The sequence below is a fragment of the Terrapene carolina genome, unplaced genomic scaffold, assembly GCF_002925995.2.
Source record: "Terrapene carolina triunguis isolate 2854851 unplaced genomic scaffold, T_m_triunguis-2.0 Scaffold210, whole genome shotgun sequence".
Taxonomy (NCBI): Eukaryota; Metazoa; Chordata; order Testudines; family Emydidae; genus Terrapene; species Terrapene triunguis.
This window is the reverse complement of record NW_020664561.1, coordinates 28,955,879-28,973,687: the sequence shown is the minus strand read 5'-3', so window position 1 is coordinate 28,973,687 and position 17,809 is coordinate 28,955,879.

Below are 17,809 nucleotides of genomic sequence, written 5' to 3'. Positions count from 1 at the left end.
CTGCACCAGAGGGCCTGAGCTTCCTAACTGTTGTATTGTTGCTCAGCTCCTGCACCAAAGGGCCTGAGCTCTCTGACTGTTTGTAGTGAGTCGGTGTGGCTTCTCTCCTGCCCAGGAGGGTCGAGCCCCGGCACGGACCTTCTACAAGGATATTTGCAGTAAGAAGTGATGGGAAAATTCTGGAACTCTTGTTCCACTAGCACAGCTGTACTCACTTATAACAAAAACAAATACAGTTAGAATGTACATGTCACAACTTGCCAATATTTTTTAAAAAGGCATGACAGAGTTGAGTGACATCAAGGAAGAGTTTTCACTTCATCCTGTACCTCCACTAACTGCATTGATAAAATAAGACCAAAAGCTGACTAGAATTAAAAACTAGCAGCTGGTGTGACTGCTTCTGTCCATCCAATTCCAGATCAATCATTAATCTTCTGCAAGAAGATTGCTCATTCTTGGGTGGGGGGGAGGAGGAGGAGGAGACTGCTCATTGGTTAGCTATATAGCATCAGCCACTGTATATGTGAGAAAGAGAGAGATAGGTATATTATATCTATATATATATATACACATACACACACACATACACACACACCACATGAGCCATCTGCTGTGCACACCACATGGCATGTGTCTGAGGGGCAGTAAAGAAAAAAGTCCTTAGACCACTTAAGACATGTATAATCAAAACATGCAAATTAATAGAAGAATGCACCATGTACATACCAGGGAGCTTAACATAATTCATTTTAAAATAAGCTGAGGTGGTGCAATGCTTCCGTCCAATACAGACATATAGTAGCATCAGTTTAAAGGTATGTCAAATGTAGAGCACGCATTACTTATTTTTTTAATATATCTTGTAAAAGTGAGAGTGAGAGACTGGGGTGTTGGAACAATGAGTATAATGGTGGTGCTGAGCCACTGAACCAAACTGTAAACCCTGTGTCTGAAGGAAACCACTTCAAGCTAGCGGGTGTGGTAGTTCCAGCACCTCTGTGAGAGACTCCAGCAAGGAACAATTTAATTGTTTAGGGGTTTTGTTTATAAATAGAAATTGAGGCGCAAAATGGCAAATGAAAGAGTTTTTGCTAATGCTGCTCAACATTTTAAAAGTGTAGGTCAATTTTTCATTAATTATGTGCACAAGCTTAAATTATGCATACAATTTTATTTGTAAATGGATACTTCCCATTGACCACTTCCCATTTTCTGCAAGTCCCCACATGCTTGCATGCATATGTAATTTTGTATGCACAAATAGGTACAGCTCACCAAAAATAAATGAATAACTGACAGTCCATTTTCAGATATCCTTTCAGATGTTTTTTGAAAACTTGGTCCTTCATGTTCAATTCATACTGTCCATTTAAGTTAAATAGGCAGTTTGAACTAAACACAGAAATTTGGCATTATACAAATAGCTATGAGATATTCCAATATAGGATGAATCCAGTACATTATTGGCAAGTGATGTGTAGTGACGGGGCATGGATTTCGCAAAGCCTATAAGTCTGCCATGCTTCTTAAAATGATAGAATAGTGCATCACTGGAATTATGATCTTATAAACAAAGTGGTGAAAGCCATTTTCTTATTCTTCTCTCTAAAACAATTCAAAAAACAAAAAACATAGTTTTTCACTCACTGTTCTCATTGTATCTCCTTCCCCGTATCTGTTCTCCCTGTGCATTACAGCATGGTGCTAAACATTAATGAAGCAATAATTGGTGAAAGCTCAGGCAGCTATTTTTAGGGCAATTTTGTTCAATTATTTGAGCTTATAAAAACATCCTTAAGTACCAAAAATGCATTACTTAAATGTTATGATATTCTCAAATTGTTTTGGAGAGAAGTCTGGAGAGGATTCAGACAATCCCACTAAAACAATAACTTCAAAGTCAAACTCTTGATTCAGCAATAAACTGTGACCTTGTAAAAAAAATAAAGTTTGGAGTGTTTTCTCTTTTGGGCACAAATAGTCTTCAGCATAAAAGGGATTGACCTTGTAGCCTGATTTGATTAGCAAGTCATGCTGGTCTCCACTGTTCTGCTGGAATACAAAACACCATTCAGTGGCACTAGAAATGTATCTTTTAACAAAGATTAATGTTGACCATTGTGATGACTTCTCTCCAGTTTTATTTACTTTTCAGCGCTGGGACACGGGGACATGAAGCTGTTCCTAGCCTCGCTGTGCATTCTTCCTGAGCAAGCTCCTCCACTTTAATTTGTGGTCATTTTCCTCTATTTTAAAATACTTTTCCACTCATCACATGACAGATTCTCTCATTACATACATCGTTGGAAGATGAGACAATGCACAATGTTACTGTGGAAACCAGTTGCAAACTATGGATGGTATTATAAATCAGTGGTCGCGTTGGTCATTTGCTAGTGGCATCTCAGGCTTCCACCAAGCCACTTGTGAAGCTACCCACTGGCTCACTAATCTGGATTAGGCTTTTTGAAGATTGTCAATCACATTCTTGTGCCATAAGAGAAAAGATGACTCATCATACTCCAGCATAAATGTCTATCTCAGGAATTTATAGAGTAGCAATAACCACAGTATCTAGGTAGATAGATTAGATAGATAGATTAGATGTTTTATATTAACTACACTATTTCTTTATTGGTTATTTCTTTCTCCCCCACACCATCTAATTATTGTAGAACTGTTTTTTATGTCATTAAAAAACTCTTCAGCTACACTGGAAGCCAGTTCAGAGACTGACAGTCTGAGAACCGAGATTATAACTGTGATTATAACTTTATTCTTTTAATAATTATTATGTTATTATAAGCACACTTGGGCCCTTCTCACTGTGGTATTTGGGCACGTTACAAGGATTAAGTTGAGACACTGAGGTTCACAATGAGACCAAGCACTCTGCTGCAGTGCAGCTTTAGCTGGCAGCTAGGAAACCAGAATTTCATCTGTTGCGAAGGCTTGGTCAGAGAGATGAGTCCTACCACTCTCTTTGTACAAATTAATGTCAAGTTAATGCACAATCCTATTTGCACAGGGAGCAAGTTTCAGCGATGCAGGCTTACAACTAAGAAAGCATCCAATGGCTTCACTAAAGCACTTGCCTTAAAGAAAAAAATAACTGTCCTTGCTCTTTGTAGACTATTATCTATATACTGGTCACCATAAAGTAGTCAGCATCTACCCACATATACCACACCTGAATGACCATAAATCCGAGCCCCATCAGGAGTAAACATAATACCCACCTCTTCAACTTAGCTTTCCCGCAGCAGCAACTCCTCTTTCTAACTAAGGGTCTGGAGGAACAGGGAGAGAGAGGGAAATAGAAAACTGCATTCACCACCTTACCATGTTCGGATATCACAACAATAATCTCAATAGATGAGAGAGAGATACCACAATTTTTTCCCCGATTCTAAGTAGTATCCACATACAACTGTGTGGTACCTGTTGGTAAATGACAACAACTGATGGTGATACAATATACCAAACACACATCATCAGGGACAAGGATGGCATTATGGTAAATAAGGGAGATTTTCTCATCTGGAGTTCTGCATCATCATAACCATGGGGGCAGATGATCAAAGGCACAAATGGCAGTTAGGCAAAGTCAGTGGGACTTAGGAACCTAATTGTCCTTTGTGCCTTTAAAAGTCTCCCTCCGTGATGTTTTACCAAACACAAAATTACAAGCACCCCTCCCCTCACAATCTAATGCTCGTGTAGGAGCAGCCTGGAAGAACATATAGTGTTGCTTGCAGTGCAAGGCAGACAAATGGGGTGTAGAGGCTGACATCATTAGTGGAATGGAAGGGAATGGGGACAGTGTAAATAAGACATGGGCAGCTAAGTAGAGTGAGAGTTACACAGGCCCTAAAACGAAGAAATGCTTGATTTGGTGGAGATGGGGGAGCCAGTGGAATTGTTTTTAAAAAAACTGATGGAATGAGGGGTGATGATATTGACAGCAGTGCTTTGTGTGGACTGGAAGGAACAATGTAGGTGTCAGGTAGGCCAGAAAAAAGGTGGTTACAATAATGGAAAATAGGGAGTGAATGAAGTGACCCATCTTGAAATCTTTATACAGTTCTTCTCAGGCAAACTCACAAACAGTGAATAAGATTCAGAAGTTCACCCTAGGACAGCAAATCATACATTTGTTATTTTTCCTGGTATGTTATTTATTATTTGTAATTATGTGCACTACTGTAGAGCCTAGGAGCCCCAGTTATGGACCAGGACCCCATTGTGCTAGGTGCTGTATAAACATAGAGCAAAGATGGTCCCTGCCCCAAGAAGCTTTCAACCCAAGTATAAAAATAGAGACATCAGATGGATATGGACTGATGGGGGAGTACAAGGAAACAATGAGAGAATACTGGTCATCATGACAGGCAGTGGTCTCAGCACACCAGCTGGTTACTATTTCTGGTTAATAAAATACATGTAGCTTGGCAAATATCAATTACTTGAAATCCTATCTTTTGTTCAGAACAGAACAGGTTAAATTTATGGCATAGGGTCCTTTTAAAAATGGTTCCACCAATGGGTTTGCTCATAAATAGAAGTCCTTATACATAAAAGTAAACTGAACCATAGCTAAGATTTCCCCTTCATCAAGTCTTAAGACATCTGTAAAACTAAAGATTCTTATTCAGACAAGTTCTTTTATCAATAACAACTTATGTCACTGGAAAGAAAATTTTAATTTCTGACAGTTTCTGGACTCATTTTTTTTCTATTCAAAAGATGTCTGTTTCTCAGGGATAAATTCTAGCAGCTGCATAACAGCAGCAATTTTTAACTAGTGGCCTGATAATTATTCAAAGAGGAGAGAGAAAATAAGGACCAAAGTCTGCTAATATAGAGAAATAGATTTTTCTTCCTGCTTCTTCATTCCTGAAAGCTTTTGGAGTTTACGGTGGTCCCTTTTCACAAATAAGGCAGTTTGTCACACAGCAGTGTCATTGACAAGTAAGTAGAGTAATTACTTGCATAGCATCCACAACTTGCAGAAGAAAGTCTTGACTGCTAACAATTGTTATTTCTATTGATTTGTTTCTTATGAAATAGGTTTAAAATCAGTGTAAACCACAGAAATATTCAAATTACTCTAATCAATAAATGTCTGTCAAAGGTCAGGTGGAACACATGTCACTATATGACACCTCTCCTGTTATTTGTCCATGGAAAGATTGGGGTCATTAGATTATTTTACATATCTTTGGGTTACAAATTGAATTATTACAAGAAAGAGGGGTTTGCTTGGTGGGTTATTTTTCTTTTCTCTTGAATTTTATTAAGTGGTTGGGCTGACACGACATGTTCAAACCCTCTCACTCCACTTGCAGAGGAACATACTTCTTACTGTTGTGGCTGCATTATGCAAATGTGGAAAAGCATTTTTTAACTATATATTTGTAGTTCTACCAGAAGACAACAGATCATTTTTAACAGTAAGTCATGTAGGTGATGACTTAAAACCCACTGAAGTTAATGGGCTTCCTTCTGTTGTTAAATAGTTCATAGACTTTAAGGTCAGAAGCGAGTATTATGATCATCTAGTCTGACCTCCTGCACAACGCAGGCCACAGAATCTCACCCACCCGCTCCTGTAACAAACCCCTAACCTAATAATGTCCCCCCCTGAGACTGGAGGTCCATTGTACTAGGCCGTACAAACACAGAGGAGAGAATCCCTGAACCAAGGTTTACAATAAATAAATAAATAAAGATATACCTATCTCATAGAACTGGAAGGGACCCTGAAAGGTCATCAAGTCTAACCCCCTGCCTTTACTAGCAGGACCAAGTACTGATTTTGCCCCAGATCCCTAAATGGCCCCCTCAAGGATTGAACTCTGGGTTTAACAGGTCAATGCTCAAACCACTGAGCTATCCCTCTCCCCCAATCTAGATAGACAAGACAGAGTATGGGAGAAAAGAAAAAAATGTGGGCCTCAGGCACAGAGGAAATTAAAGACAACATTTTCAAAAGTGCCCACATGATTTAGGAGCCTAACTCATATTTTCATGTGTGATTTAGGCACTAGGAGTCCTTTTTTAAAGTGAGACTTGATCACTCCTTGAAATTTTACCCAAAGGGTATGTCCACACTTTGAGCTGGAGGTGCAATTTCCAGCCCCATGAGACATACCTGTGCTAGCTCTGATCGAACTAGTGTGTTAAAAATAAAAGTGTAGCCACTGCGGCGTGAGTTGTGGGAAGGGCTAGACACCCTGAGTACATATGTGTTGTACAGACCTTTTTTTCAGGGCAGCTAGACCCTCCTCCCGCCACTCACACTGCTGCAGCTACACTTCTATTTTTAGCATGCTACTTCAATCAGATTAGCACAGGTATGTGTCCCTGAGCTGGAAATTATACCTTCCAGCTCCACTTAGACATACCCTAATTGATTTGCCTACGGTTACACAGGTAGTCTCTAGTAAACATAGTAAGTGAAACTAGGGCTCCTTTATCCCCGCCTTACCCACAAGATCAACCTTCCTATTTAATAGCTGGAGGTTCAGGTTCAATACTTCACTGTTAAAGTTGAAGGCTTTCAGTGTCTCTTTTTTGTAGGGCTGTCAATTAACTCACGCAATTAACTTAAAAAAATCAATCACGATTAATCTCAGTTTTAATCGCTCTGTTAAACAATAGAATACCAATTGAAATGTATTAAATATTTTGGATGTTTTTTCTACATTTTCATATACCGTATATACTCGATCACAAGCTGGTTCATTTATAAGCTGACCCCCCCAAGATGGATAAGTAAAAATGAAAAATTTTTATGACCCGTTCATAAGCCGACCCTATAATTCAGGGGTCAGCAAACTTTGGCTCCCGGCCATGAGGATAAGCTGCTGGCGGCACCAAGATGGTGCCGAGCGTCTGCAGGCACGGAGGTAAACCTAAGTAAACAAAGTGTCCCGGCGCGCCAGCTGCTTACCCTGATGGGCCGGGACAGCAACTGGTGGGGAAATTTTTTGAGGGGGAGAAGCTTGGGGTCAGAGGAGTGACCTCTGTGACCACCCCCATATGACCCCACCCCAGCCCGGGACCCCCACACTTTCCTCATGCCACCCCTTCCCACCTTATCTCGGGAGGGCCAGGGGAGGATGTTTCTGGCCTGGCTGGAGCTGCTCCGGCAGGCTGGGCAGCGCGGCCGCAGCCTGCTCCAGCAGGCCAGACCGGGCGGCGCAGCCACAGCATGTTCCAGTGGGCTGGGCCAGGCGGCACGGCCGCAGCATGTTCCGGTGCCTGGGCGGCGTGGCCACAGCCTGCTCTGGTGGGGTGGGGCCGAGTGGCATAGCTGCAGCCTGCCAGTCCTGGAGCTGCAGCTGCTTCGGAGGCTGGGGGGAGAGCAGCGTGGCCAGAAGCAGACAGACTCTGGCCCCGCCTCTTCCCTTCTGACTGTACTGCCTCTCCTTGCGCCCTCTGTTGAGGGAGGGGCTGTGTCCCACCTCTCCCTCTCTATACCCGTTCATAAGCCAACCCCCTTCTCTCGTGCTTCCCTTTTTTACTAAAAAAATTTGGCTTATGAACAAGTATATAAGGTATATCTTGTATTCTGTGTTGTAACTGAAATCAAAGTGCTCACTTTATTTTTATTACAAATATCTGCACTGTAAAAATGATAAAAGAAATAGTATTTTTCAATTCTTCTCATACAAGTACTGTACTGCAATCTCTTTATTGTGAAAGTGCAACTTAAAAATGTAGGTTTTTGTTGTTGTTACATAACTGCACTCAAAAACAAAAAAATGTAAAACTTTAGAGCCTACAAGTCCACTCAGTTCTACTTCTTGTTCAGCCAATCGCTAAGATAAACAAGTTTGTTTACATTTACGGGAGATATGCTGCCCACTTCCTATTTACAATGTCACCTGAAAGTGTGAGAACAAGTGTTCACATGGCACTTTTGTAGCCGGCATTGCAAGGTATTTACGTGCCAGATATGCTATACATTCGCATGCCCCTTCATGCTTCGGCCACCATTCCAGAGGACATACTTCCTTGCTGATGATGCTCGCTAAAAAAATGAGTTAATTAAATTTGTGACTGAGTTCCTTGGGGGATAATTGTATGTCTCCTACTCTGTTTTATCCACATTCTGCTATATATTTCATGTTACAGCAGTCTCGGATAATGACCCAGCACATGTTGTTCGTTTTAAGAACACTTTCACTGCAGATTTGACAAAATGCAATGAAGATACCAATGTGAGATTTCTAAAGATAGCTACAGCACTCAACTCAAGGTTTAAGAATCTTCCAAAATCTGAGAGGGACGAGGTGTGGAACATGGTTTCAGAAGTCTTAAAAGATTAACACTCTGATGAGGAAACTACAGAACCTAAACCACCAAAAAAGAAAATCAACCTTCTGCTGGTAGCATCTGACTCATGATGAAAATGAACATGCATTGGGCCGCACTGCTTTGGATCATTAGAGCAGAACCTTTCATCAGCATGGACGCGTGTCCTCTGGAATGGTGGTTGAAGCATGAAGGGACATATGAATGAGAGTATCTTCAGCAACGTGAGGCACAATTTTATCCTCCCTGCAAATATGCCAGTGTGTACTGGAGGGGTTACATTTTAATTTTTTTATGGCCATGGAGGACATTAACTTTTATAACTCTTAAATATATATTTTTATTTGTAGATCCAGTAGGTCCATCCAGTACAGATTTCTATAAAGCTTTTCTTTACCTATTTCAGTGCATTTGCCTACTAATCAATTTGAGTAATATTTGACTGACCCCTGAAGTACTTTTCATGCAACCACTCTTATTTATGGCTGGCTTTTTTACATTCAAGGCTCCACAGTTTTCTCCCAGTTTAACCTGAGGCAGGAGTCTCTGCAGATTCTATGTGCATCTTTAAGTAGGAATACCAATAACTCTATACTCAAGAATGTTTTCTGTTTAAATTAGCTGAATGCTATTTAGACTTTTACTAGCAAACTAGCTTTGTAAATTACTAGTGTGATTGCTTGTTATTTGTGTGATGATACCATCATCGATAGTTCACCCATAAATGACCCCTTGCTAAGCCAATTTAGATTTGAGGAGTGTGATAACAAGCACTGTGTAATTCACCATTCCATATTTGGTGGGACTGTCTTCCGTACTGTGTTAAAAACACAATTTGTAATGGTAATAATTTTTAATTACCTTTTCGATGTTTCATTAAAATCTAGCGTCTAAGGTCTCCAGTGAGAACTATCAGAAATGAATCTGACCCAAGAAGTTCAGATCTGAAACCAAACTTTCCCAAGGTTGTTTGGATAAATAATTCTGGTTCAGAGCATTATCTACATAGGTCTGCGCTGTGAAACTCAGATCTCTATCAAAATCTGAACCTTCCCAAACTTTGGTGTGGGAGAATCTGGATTGCAGGATGGATGCAGGGATTCCAGTCTGAACCCATCTTTGCAATGTATGTACTGTCCTGGACCCTTAAAATTCGACTGTTTCTAAAAAAATTCCCTTAAGTGAAAGGTAACCCTCTTCAGAACAAGAAGAAATGTAAGAACCCAGGTCTATACCTTTTTTTGAAATGGACAGAGACTGGCTTACCCAGATTCTAATGGCCAACCTGAAAAATATCCAGATAATTAAATGTGATCAATTTTATCCCTGCAAAATAAGTGAAGTTTGGCTGTTTGGATGCCAAAGCTATTACCTGTGAATGACTGACTTAGTTTGCACTGAGTTTTGACTCATCACCATTCAGCATCATATCTGCAGCCTGACAGGGAAAGAAAACATAAGAAAAAAGGAGGACAGGAGATAAAGGGATAGTAGAGAGTGGAGAGAGAGACACTATTGTTTCTCTGTGATATAGACTCTTTCTTTTCCCAACAGATGCCCTCCCTCCAGATCCATGAAGTGTGTTTAGCAGATGGATTTGCTGGGGCAGAGGTATAGTAGTTCTATCTATAACCAGTCAAAACAAGTAGCTGAGTTTGTCCTTAATTAGCTAACTGACACTTTTATAGAGAAAATGAGGAGTCACCTATAATTATTGCGCAGAAAAAATATTCCTCGTGTTAAACAATGTTTTTTTCTCCATTCCAGATGGACTAGAGCCACTTCTCTCACTTTGCCCACACTGACTCCAGGCAACTAACAGATTCTAACCAGTTTGTAGAGTCTTAACAAGCCACAGACATTAGCAGGATTCAAATGAGAATTTGACATTTATGGATAAAAGCATCCACAGTTACATAAAATAGGATAAAATGTAAAAGAGATCTAAACACATGCTTCAGGTCAGAAATTGGCCACTAGCTGCCTGGATTTGGAAGAAATTTTCCTTAAGGGCAGGTTATTCCATGATTGCTCACCATGGGTTTTTCAGCGCCTCTCTTTGAAGCAACTGGCAATGGCCACTGTCAGAGACAGGACACCAGGCTACCTCTGATCCAGCCTGGGAATTTGTATGTTCCTAATCTAACCCATCCTTAGCTACATTCGTGAAGCTGGAAGAATGAAACCCCCCACCCCAGGAGATGCTTCCATTAATGTATGTTTAGGCCTGGACTGTAGAGGCCTCAATAGGCCAGAAAGGAACTTTAGGCCTAGTTAAGGCTAAAAGTTGCTTCAACAAGTTTCCTTTAAAATGAGAATTGGGTCACCATGGAAGCTTTTGTTTGGGCTTCAGGCTTGTGGGTCCTTCAAAGCCTACCAACCAGATCTTTACCTTGCATAATTTTCATTCAAGCAAGGGGAGGTGTGTTTAAAGTCTATCCATATGCAAATTAGACACTCCCACAATCAGAAACAAATACCGTCTTCCACATACACAACTATTTTGTATCTCTGCAGAAAAGTGAACACCAATAAAGTTTTGTAGTCATTACTGCTAGAGATGATGGTCCCAAGTCATAAAATTTGGATCTAGGTTCAGGTGTCGTAGATCACCTCCAATGTAGTAAGTATTCAGATGCTAAATTCACATTCAAGCCTATCTATAATTACTCTTTCTTGATATTAACACTAGGACTGTCAAACGATTAAAAAATAGTTGCAATTAATCGCAAGCTTAAAAAATAATTTTACATTGTTTTGTTTTGAGTGCAGTTATGTAAAAAAATTAATAATTCTACATTTGTAAGTTGCACTTTCACGATAGAGATTACACTACAATACTTGCATGAGGTGCATTGAAAAATACTATTTCTTTTATCTTTTTTACAGTGCAAATATTTGTAATCAAAAATAGTATAAAGTGAGCACTCTACACTTTGTACTCTGTGTTGTAATTGAAATCAATATATTTGAAAATGTAGAAAAACATCCAAAAATATTTATAATACATTTAAATTGGTATTTTGTTATTGTTTAACAGTATGATTAAAACTGTGATTAATTGAGACTATTTTTTAATCTAGTTAATTTGTTTGCATTAATTGCTTGTGTTAAGTGCAATTAACTGACAGCCCTGATTCACACCTTTCCTTAATTTTTTTAACTCATTTTTTACCTCTTACACCTTCATTCAACCACTTTGTCTCAATCAACCAGAGGCAGTTGCTGCAAAGGACATCTTTGTTCAGCTGCTTTCCGCAGAGAAAAGGTCAGATTTTTTATTTTATTTTAATAGGGTAGAAGGTTTTTCCCTGCTAAATATGGTTGTATACCTGGAGCATTTCTAGCAAAAGCTCACGGTCAGAGACAAACGGAGTTTGCAATTTAAGCCAGACAGTGCTTCCCAATTTAGTGCAAATGTTTCTATCTTCTGTAAGTGGTGTTTCAGATAAAGGGCCTACTCAAAATGTGCTGATGGGCAACTAGTGACTCTCAAAAGAATAAAAGGTTACGTTTGGAGCAGTATCCAAACATTTGTAGAATTATGTGAAGCGTATCAAAACCTTTTTATGCTGAAAATTGCATTAGCCAATTTCATATGCGATTTCTCACATTTTCTGGTTTTACCAGGAGTGGTAGTAACATAAGCTCAACCCTTCTTGTTAAACAGGTGTAACTGGGGTTGAAATCTGGCATGCAGATTTTAAATTCACTCCCAGTGGATCATCCTGACTAGGTTATTTAATTTCCCATAATTTGCTCCCTTGAAATCATATCTTTTTTGTACTAGAGAACCTATTTCCAAAGGCAAATAACTCATGATCACAAAAATAGAGCTGTGCAAGACTTATTAGTTTCACTTGACAGAATCTTGAATACAATTCTCTGCCTCTCTTTTGTAGTTCTCATCAGTTCACACCCTCCAAGTTTTGCTTTGAGTTTCAGGTTCAAGTGAACACTGAACACAAAGCAAAACAGCAAATATTGTTTGCCACCCTTCCGTGATCCAAGGTTCACGTGATAAAAAAACCAACCAGTCAAATATCTACCACTTAATTTTGCATGCTATCAAACAATACATCCATCACAATCCAGTTGAAATTGAGCATCCTTTCATCAAAGGTTCACAAATTTGAGACAATCATTCAGAGAACCCAATTTCTAAGTTCTGCTCAAAAAATTCTGCATAGCTCTGCGTACTACCAAACTACTTTTTAGCAGGGCTGACCAGGGGCACAATTGTACTGGGGCCCTGAGCTCATGGGAACCCAAAACATCTGTAATGTCTTTATAAATAAAGTGAAATTGGAGAGGGTGGGGCCTGAGTGAACATGATGTACTGGGGCCTCAAATTTCTCTTCACACACCTACTTAATATTCTATCTATTTGGAATTAATTGAAGTTTTCCTCCTCCAGTTTAGAGCCAGACAAATAGAGGAATGGGTCTAAGTATATTATGGGAGCTTAAAGGCGCTTGTTTGGTAGAGTCTAATTCTCTGATGAACAGCTCACTGCAGCTCTAGCCATTAGCTATTTTCAACATGTTGCTATTACGCAACATTTAGTTCTACCAAATGCTTCTGATCAAATTGCTGAAAAAACATCTGCGGTCTTGCCATTGCTCTTTCCTCTTACAGTTCTGCTCTGCAGATCTTTTACGGCAGCCCTTTAAACTATACACTCTAAAAGAACTTTGAACACATCTAAGCATACTTTTTTAAATAAAAAAAAAATCTTAATTTTTCTAAGGTTTTCAAAGGGCTGTTGCTCACCTCACATTTCCCTCTTTTACCCAAACATGGAGAAAAACTATGGTGTACCATTTATCTTATATTTCCTCAGTTCTTTTCATGACACTAATGATAAGGATTTCGCATCCTTTAGTCTCTCTGTTCCTCCCTGCTTATAGACATGTACAAATCCCCACATACCATCTCTGATGTGAATCTGAGAGATTCCTATGACAGTGTCTCCATTCAACTTTGCAATATTCAGGTGCAAATATTTCTCTTAGTAAACAAATGGATCACACAAATTCTGCTTTTCACATCTTATTTATTTTAAAGTCACATTTTCCTAATGTTTTAGTACATTAAGATAAACGTCTGTGCAAACTGAGTGACAATATTAATACATATTACTCTCTGGTCAATTCCATCTGATGATTTACTTGCAAAAAATGACAACTAAATTATCAATGGAAGATCTGCTTTGCTGAGCATCTGCTAGTGATTCAGCTATCAAATTAGCAACATTGTCATAGATTTGGCTCAATATTATCCTTGCCAGCAATGTTATAACTAAATTTTAAAAGGGCAATTACTTCACAGCTGTTGATTGATATTAAACTAACATCATCCTTGTACAGTTTAAATACTGCAAGTGCTGCACCTGTTTCTCTTCTGAATTATTAATGTTATTGTCTATTACTGTTACCTTTATATTATTTTTTTCTTAGCACAGTGTAAGAGATGACAGAAAAGCATCCCAACAACTATGTCTTTATGCCTTCTGGGGATTGAAATTAAAGTTTACGTTTCTTATTAGTTGTGCTACAAAGATGAAGCATTGGACTGATTTTGAAATAAAAAGCCTTCCCTTTGCTCCTCTTTTTCTCCCACAATATAACTTAGTGTCAATGTCCTACCTGCATCTGCAAATGTTTTATTAGTGGCAGATGGCTTTCTGCTACTGATCCTGTTATAGCCCATTGGAGTTCTGGTCCAATACATGCTATCCTACTAAACACAAAACCTATATTTCGTAAGCTAACCTACAGTAAAATGTGTAGTACATAGCGTTGGAAAGATCATAGTTGTCTCTAATTAAACTATAATCACTGAAATTCTAATGTCAGAGGATTAACTGAGATTAAAGCAGACAGGCAGAATGAATATGATAGAGAAGGTAAATAATATGCTTGTATTTACGACTCATTATAAAAACATAGGCGACAGAAACTGAAAGACAACAGGGTTAATTTATACATGAAATACTTTTTACATTACATGTAACTAGCTTGTGGAATTCAATATCCACGAGATATGAGGCCAAGATCTTGCTGAGATTCAAGGATTAGAAGTTTATATGGGCAGAAACTGGACAGAAACATAGGATAGGATCAAATCATGTAAGGAATATAAACACACGTTCTAGGGTATAACTGTTTGGGATTAGAAAAACATCCACCTGTGTGGTATTTTACACCTTCCTCGGAAGCATTTGTTACTGGCCACTGTCAGACAGGATACAGGACTAGATGGACAATAGTCTGAGCTAGTAAGCCTGTTCTCACCGTGTACTCCTAAGTAAAGTTGCGTTACTGTGACTTATTGGTTCTTCAGTTCATTTTCAAATCCCAATAATCAGTATTGTATAGCTTCCGCATGAATGCTACATATTTGAAAGTCAACATTTTTGGCAGGTATAGATTATAAATAGTAAATCATTCCCCAGTAATATCATAAATAATTAACTATTTTTTAAAAAAAATAAAAAAGTATGGAATTGTAAAGTTGCCTGTAAAGACAAAGAAATAGTTCTATTGAGTATATTCATTACAGGAAGACCCCTTTATCTTTCTCTCAGGGCTTTCTAAGTTTTAATATACTGAAATATATTAAATAGATGCTGCATTTGTGACTATTTTGCATTATCAGGTTGTTGCTTTGGTACTGAAATGAATTTGGTTGTATTTTCTAGTTCAGAAAATTACAAATGTTTCAACAATACAAATACAGTAATCTCTACACTTCCTAGTATTAATCTAAAATTCATATGAGGTTATGCAGGGGTTTAATGTTATTAAATAGCTCTGTACCTTAGTTTGAATAAAGGTGTCACAATTAATTATATTTTGTCCTATTAGCACGTAAGTGACTTAATTAAATTGTTGCTTAAAAATTGGTATTGTTCCAACCTGTTACCTAATCAAGACCACAGGTACTACTAATTTGTTCAAACAAATTGCACTGTACATTCTTCTCATTAATTAGGTTGTTCACGTTATCTTAATCTGTACCAATGAAAGTGGATGTGTCTGTCTCTCTGGCTGTTCATGCAAAAGCCCTATAATCTAGTGACGTCTTCTCCTAATGGCTAGGTGCATTTAAAATCTCTAGAGTAGCCAAGTTAATTTCACTATAAAACAGTCAGTGTTGTAAATTTCACTTTTACTGCATTCTAATTCTCAGTACCAATTAGCACATTTTATGACTCCATTTGGAAAGGCTCCAAGTTTACATCCATATCACTGTTCTTCATAATTACTTTATTTAAACAGGCTTAGACCTTTGCTACTTTAAGGTGGTCTGCTATCAAGTTCTGGAAATATTGCATATATTAAACAGATGTCTACACTACATATTTTTAATTAGTGGTTCTGGCTTTGTAACATTTACAAAGTTCCTGAGTCCTAGAAGCATTTGGTGCCAGACATACATGATATCATTCAAATTAGACAAGAGGGGCAAAGACATATACTCTGGTTTGAGTGGTATAGCTACAAGACTTCATCAGAGTATGTTGGGACACACAAGAAAAAAAACCTTAGGGTCAATGGGTTGACTCTAGGGTTGAATCTGTCCCTTAGCTTTCAATGCACAGAAATTCTGAGGAGTTCAATTCTTCCCTCCATCCTGGCTTTGGAACTTGCTGTCCAATGTTGTAGCATCTACAACTTTGTTTCAACAAGGCCCAAAATGAATTTTAACCAAAGTTTTGGGGACACCAGAATTCCATGTCATTGGCAAGTCTAGAATAGAAATTCCTGTATTAGGTGATCACCAGACACACTTTGATTGGACTGATGCAATGTAGTTTTGTGCCTCTAAGCAATGAGATCACTGTGGCCCTGGCAAAGTGTTAAAATGTGTGTGCTGGGGGCAGGGGAAGGGCAAGAGACAGAAATGGTCCTAGTCTTTCCTCCCTCACCCCCCCCCCACCTTATCCTTGTTGGGGTAGCTGGTCAGAAAACAGAATTTCCATTCCATGGGAAACGCGAAGATTTCAAAAAACAAAAGAATTTTTCCACTTTGGAACAAAAAGCAGAAATTTACCATGAAATAGAAATTCTGAAAAATTTCTTTTCAGAACCATCAAGAAGTTTTCTTTCAATAAGGTAAAAATGTTTCATTTTGTTAATATTTAAACATTATAATATTGCATATTGTGACAAAGTTCCTCCTCTATCTTGGTGGGTCCTGCGCTTATTGGCAGATTTTCTTGCCTCAGAGATTCACCATGTGGGTTGGGGAACAGCCCAGAGACCTTCCCCTCTGAAAGAACCCACAGTCCAGGTCAATTGGGAGGTTTGGGGGGAACCCAGGCCCACCCTCTACTCCGGGTTCCAGCCCAGGGCCCTGTGGACTGCAGCTGTCTATAGTGCCTCCTGTAACAGCTGCATGACAGCTACAACTCCCTGGGCTACTTCCCCATGGCCTCCTCCAAACACCTTCCTTATTCTCACCACAGGACCTTCCTCCCGGTGTCTGATAACGCTTGTGCTCCTCAGTCCCCCTGCAGCACACCCTCTCACTCTCAGCTCCTTGTGCCTCTTGCTCCCAGCTCCTCACACTCACACCACAAACTGAAGTGGCTCCTTTTAAAACCCAGGTGCCCTGATTAGCCTGCCTTAATTGATTCTAGCAGCTTCTTCTTAATTGGCTCCAGGTGTCCTAATTAGCCTGCCTGCCTTAACTGGTTCTAGCAGGTTCCTGATTACTCTAGTGCAGCCCCTGCTCTGGTCACTCAGGGAACAGAAAACTACTCATCCAGTGACCAGTATATTTGCCCTCTACCAGACTCCTGTACCCCACTGGGCTGGGTCTGTCACAATATATTATAATAGACTACAATATTATAAAAGCCAACATGAACATTTAAACTTTTTCCCATCTAAAATTGCTGAAGTTGACACACACCCAACAAAACATTTTGATTTCAACAAACAAAATTTTTCTGACAGAAAATTATTCTGTTAAAATATTTTTGCCCAGCTCTACTTGTTGGTTTATGTTTGTAAGGAGGGAGTGATTTCTTATTTTTATCATTGACCACTCTGCCTCAAAATGTTTTGGTTTCACAGTCAGCCTGGAAAAGACAGAAGTCATGTACCAGCCAGCACCAGACCCCTAGCATCATGACTACCATATCTCATCATTGCAATTGACAACACACCCCTCAACTTGGTTAGGAAATTCCGCTACCTGAGTAGCGTACTTTCCAGGAATGCCATATTAGGTGATGATGACATCATTCAGCACCTGGCAGAGGCCACCTTGGCTTTTGGCAGGCTCACGCACAGGCTCTGGAGGAAATGTGGAGTCTGCCTCAGACTGTTGTACTCATCCCATTCCTCTATGGCTGTGAGATATGGATGCTTTACCGATGATACATCAAATAACTGGAGAGCTTCCACCTTCACGGCCTAAGTATATCTGCAACATCAAGTGGCAGGACAGGATCCCCAACACTGAAGTCCTT